Source organism: Herpailurus yagouaroundi, unplaced genomic scaffold, assembly GCF_014898765.1.
Source record: "Herpailurus yagouaroundi ecotype Mexico unplaced genomic scaffold, PumYag 141, whole genome shotgun sequence".
NCBI lineage: Eukaryota > Metazoa > Chordata > Mammalia > Carnivora > Felidae > Herpailurus > Herpailurus yagouaroundi.
In genome coordinates this window covers 65,429,727-65,435,452 of record NW_024412396.1, presented here as the reverse complement: position 1 = coordinate 65,435,452, position 5,726 = coordinate 65,429,727, and positions in this window count along the sequence as shown.

Here is a 5,726-nt window from a genome sequence, read left to right as displayed (position 1 = left end):
TATATGTGGCCCTCGACTTTTTTGCTTGGTGGCAGCCTATCGTGTGTACTGAATTACATTTGTGGGGTTTTTTGTGTGTGTTTGTTTTTGTTTTTGTTTTTTTTACTTAACATATTTGAGAGACTCTTCAATACTCAGTCTTAGGAAGGACACCAGTGGTCTCCCACTGTCAGGTCCAAGGTCACCTGTCTATCTTTCCATCGTTCCACTAGCTGATTGCTCCTTCCTCCTGGAGTACTTCCCTCACGTGGCTCCCAGGGCTAGAACTCTCCTGGGTTTCCTCCTGTCTCTTCAGATCTTTTTCCGGTTCTTCTGCTCCTCCCTGACCTCTGTACATGGTCATGCCCCTGAGGCCCATCCTTGAACTTTTCTCCACCTACACTCACACCCTTAGTGATCTCACCCAAGTTCACAGCTTTCAGTACCATCTGGGTGCTGACAACTCCTGATTTTATATCTCTTGCTTGAGTCATGCCCCCGAACTCCAGATTCCTTATCGAAATGGCCTACTTGATATCCCTCAGACAGATATCTCAAACCTAACCATTCAAAACAGAACTGATGTAATCCCCAAACCCTCACCTACTTCTGTCTTCCCCCATTTCAACCGTTGGCAGCTCTGTTTTTCCAGCTGCCAGGCCCCAGACCTCAGACTTCCATAATTTCTCTCTTGCGCTCAACCCCATTTCCCATGTCCCAGCAAATCCCACTGACCCTTCCTTCAAGTTACATCTGCAATGTGACCGCGTCTCACCGCCTACACTGCTATGGCCTGGGTCTGAGCCACCATCGCTCCCGGGCTAGATTATTGCAAATGAATCTTAACCATCTCTTTCCCCCATCCTTGCTGCCTCACTGGGTCTCCCCTGCACACAGCAGTGGAGTCCCAGTAAAACCAGAGGCGGTCCTGTGCTCCTTCAAGGAATCCCGTCTTGCTGGGCGGAAAAGGCCTTCACGGTGGCCTGTGAGCCCTGCGTGATCTGGCCGTTCTCTCTCTGGCTCTTCCTCTTCCTCCCTCTTCTGTTCATTTTGCTCCTGCCAGACTGGCTTCCTTGTCAACACTCAGGCCTGAGCCTGTTTTAGGGCATTTGCTGTTCTTCTACCTGAGAGCTCTTACCCAAGATATCTTTACGACTTGCTTGCTCACCTTCGTCACATGTTTGCTCAAATGTCACCTTCCAGTGGGATTTACTCTGATCACACAATTGAGATCACAGTCCACTATTTGCTGTCTCCCTTAGTGTGGCTTGTTGTCTGTAGTACGTATCACATGGGTAACATACTACACAGTTTATTTACTTATTTTGTATATTCTTTGCCCACTCCAGGAGAATATAAGTTCCATGAGGGCCCAGATTTGGTTTTTGTCACTGTGGTATCCCTAATGCCTAGAATATAGAATATATTGTGCCTAGAATATACCCCTATGGCCTGGCACATAGTAGGTGCTTAGACAATACTTAGCGAACGAATGAATGAACCGATATAATTCTATTTGATTATTTTAATCGCTGCAGAGGCCCACACTATGGATGACGTAGTATAGCAGCACAGCAGTGGCTAACACTTACAAGACATGTCTGATACAGTCCTTCGTGAATTTACCTCCTTTACAAATTTATAGTCCTTTACACATCTACACCCATTTAAACTTCTCGACGATCTTATGAACTGGGTTTGATCGTTACTCCCATTTATTTTTATTTTATTTTCAAAGTACCTAATTTTGGTTGTTCCCATTTAATAGATTACAAAACTGAGGCTCAGACAGATTTATTAATTTGCTCACAGTCACACAGATAATAAATGGTCAGGCCAGGCTGGCTGCGTCTTGAACCAGCACATTTAATTCCTTGGGCCAAACCATTGCAGAATGGGTATACCACGACTAACTTTTTTTTTAAATGTTTATTTACTTTTGAGAGAGATCCCCGTCCCGTGTGCATGCACGCGTGCGCGGGTGAGCGGGTACTAGTGGGGGAGGGGTGGAGAAAGGGAGACAGAGGATCCTAAGGGAAGCTGGCTCTGCACTGACAGTACCGAGTCCAACTCGGGGCTCGAAGTCAGCGACAGTGAGATCGTGACCCGAGCCGAAGTCTGACCCTCAACCGACTGAGCCTCCCAGGCGCCCTACCGTGACTTTCTTAACCAGTCTCCTTGTAATAGATACCATCTCAAGGGTCTCAGATGAGGTGAGCAAGGCTCAGAGAGCTTAAGTAGATTGTTCAATGTCCATCAGCCACATCCTAGGTCGGAATTCTCAATTACTTCATTGTCTTACTTTCCAAAGCCCTAGTTTCACCCGGGGAGAAAGATTGGGGTTAGGAGAGCTTCCCAGGTGAACAACTTCTACCCCTTGGCAGTGCTCTCCCGCCCCGAGGCCCTCCCTCTACTATGGCTCCACTTCCAACTCTGGAATAATCCTTTCCCAGATGGCCCCAGGCCATGGACACACAATAGCTCATTTAATCCCTTAATGGTCCATCTGCTTCCCAGAGGGAATGTAGATGTCTCCAGGTTCCTGTTCTGGAGTTTTCCTAGTTTTGCCTCCCTTACCTCAGGTGAAGTCGGGGACTGCCTGGGGGGGGACTAACCTGACATTCATTTATTCAGTCACTTTTATGGAGCAGTTTGGCTTCCGGTGCATCCAGACAGAACCCAGACTCTCAGCCAGTGTCCTCTACTATTGTGCTATCCGCTGGATACTGTGGTGGGAAGAGGAAAACCCAGTTCCTGCCCTCGAGGGGCTCACAGTGAGTGGTGGGACAAACATTAGTAAAATACTCAGCCCCAGTAAGGGTCCAAGTCTGATTACCATCCGGGTCATTGAACTAGACTGGTTGAGATGACAGGAAGGGACCCCTGGGCTGGGAGCCGGTGGATGAGTTAATAAGTAAAAAGAGGGAAGAACGTACCAGAACAATGAACTGAATGGCTAAGGGCCCTAGGGACAGCAGGGATCACGGAGGCCAGGTTGGTAGGGGCAAGGTGAAGAGATGAGGCTGGGAAGCAAGGAGTTTTGGCTTTTATTCCAAGTACAGTGGATTTGTATTCTGAATACTGTCCTGGCTGGAGTGGAGGACAGACCAGCTGGGACTACAGGGGACCGACAAGTAGGGAAGGGTTGACAGGCTTTGTGGCACTCAAAGAAGTGGAGGAAGTCGTGAACTGAGCAATACTTGGCCCGAGGCTTTGCCTCTCCCCAGGGGTCAGCTCGCGCCCAAAGACCGATGGATTGGGCTGGAACGAGGCCGGCAACATGGTTCACTCCTTTAGTCCAAGTGGGACAGCTCTGCAGCATGGTTTTACCCCCAGAGCCCCCTGTGGGATGACCAGGATCTTAAAACAGAGATAAAACCCATAGAAGTTTCCATTCTCTGTGGAGAGGAGGCTTGAGGCCAGCACCTGCCCAGGGCTCCAGGGAAATGTAGGTGGGTCCCTGGTCCCAGCGGTGCGGATGGAGCATCCCGCTATACCCCGGGCGGCCGTCTGCTTCTCAGAACCTGTCCCTTCTCTCTCTCATCCCTCCTACCTCCAGAAGGATGGTGGCCTGGGGTTGCTGGTCCTGGCTTTCCCACTTACTTGCTCGGTGGCCTTGGGCAAATCCCCTTCCTTCTCTGGGCCCATTTCTTCCTGATAAGAAAGTAAGCTGGAGGGGCACCCGGGTGGCTCAGTCGGTTAAACGTCCGACTCTTGATTTCAACTCTCGATCTCATGATTTGTGACTTTGAGCCCCGAGGTGGACTCTGTGCTGACAGTGCGGAGCCTGCTTGGGATTCTCTCTCTCCCTCTCTCTCTCTGCCCCTCCCCCGCTCACGCGCACCCTCTCTCTCTCTCAAAATAAATAAGTAAACTTAAAAAGAAAGCAAATTGGAGTGATTAGTGACTCTAGGGCTTGCTTGGGCAGCACATATGCTAAAATTGGAGTAACTATAATGACTTTTTTTACATTTTTTAAATGTTTATTCATTTTTGAGGCAGAGAGAGAGAGACAGAGACAGAGACAGAGACAGAGTGTGAGTGGGGGAAAGGGCAGAGAGAGAGGGAGACACAAAATCTGAAGCAGGCTCCAGGCTCTGAGCTATCAGCACAGAGCCTGATGAGGGGCTCGAATCCACGAACAGTGAGATCATGACCTGAGCTGAAGTTGGACGCTCAACCAACTGAGCCACCCGGGTGTCCCTGGAGTCATTAGTGATTCTTAACTTCTGGGGCAAATCACAGAGTCACAGAGTTTGTAAAAAGCTATGAACATCATGTACATAATTTCTGGCAGCTGCAGGAGTTCCTGAAGCCCTGGGCGTGGGGGTGGGGGGGCTCTCAACTGGGCCTCAAGTGAAGAATCCCTAGGTTCTTGGATCCTGGGATAAGTCAGTAACGAGCAGCATTTTTGAAGGCCTGCTGAGGACCAGTCCATGACCTTGTTCTAATCCGTGCTGCGATCCTTGACGCTCCGAGGGCTAGACTGACTTGCCCAGGTGCTGAACTAGGGCCCCCAAGTCTGGTCTTCCAGAAGCCAAAGACAGTTCTTCCCATTTCGTGAGAGACATCTCTGCCTTCATCTTCTTTCCATCCCCTCACGCCCCACAACATCATACCTTTTAGACCCCACAGCCACTGCTCTTTTGCAGTCTGAAGTGCTCTCCCCGCTTAGGACCCGAGGCTCAGAGAGGCTGAGTGGACTGCAAGGTCACACAGCCAGCACAAGGTGAGGTGAGTGGTGGAGAGCAAGCGGAGAGGTGGAGTTAGTGATGTGTGATCACTCCTGAAGTCCCAGGGTGGGCCAGCCTCTCCTAGTTGCAACTTGGAAGGCCAGCCAGAAGAAGGGTGGGGAGGTTGTAATGAGGGGAAGAAGGCAGACCCCCTAGGGCTGGGCCTTAAAGAATGAGCCCAAGTTTGCTCAAGGAGAGTCTGTCAGCCCTAACAACTTGGTTCTTTCTCCCTGCCTCAATTGTAGCTATTTTCCCTTCTAGGGCCTACCGAAATCGTCCTTATTTTCCGAGGCCACCTTAAATTCTCCCCTGAGACTTTGAGCCCCACCCCCTCACTCATTCTTCCTGCCCTTTTTCTCCTCCCAAACCCGGGGCTCTTTGAAGGCTGGATGCTCCCCTACTGTCCCACAGGGCCGGAGCAGGGCAGAGTGGGGTTCAGTGAATCAAGGACCCGGAGGCTGCTGCTGGCTTGCGCTCCAACGGGAAAGGGGCTCCCGGGAGTGTTCCACCCCCATTTTAGATGTTTCTAGTTCCTGCCTTGTCCCCACTCAGTGGGAAGGGACCAGAGAGGCAGTCAACACCCTACGTGTGAGAAGGCCCTGGGTGCTCAGGTCACCACCCCAGAGGGCCCCGTCCTGGGCCTGGGTCTGTCTCCTCAAGAGAAGAGAGATGATCTCATTAAATGTCCGTATCCCGCCCCCCCCCCCCCCCCCCCCCCCCCGCTGCTGTTCCAGTGAATTACCCAGCGTGTTGGGGGGGGGGGCGCTGAATACTGCTGGGGGTACAGAGATGCTTTTGATTTAAGAAACTCGCAACGGACAGGCCGCAAATGCCCACAGCACGACTCCTCTCGCCCCTTTAAAAAGCAAAAACCACTTGGCAATGGCCGCCCCAAACCCAGTCCCGCGCCCTCCGTCCCGAAACTCCTAAGCCTGAGCCCCGACGCAAACAACCCCAAACGGCCAGCCGGGAGGGCGCGGCGCCTTTAAGAGGCGGCGGGCGGTGCTGCCCCCT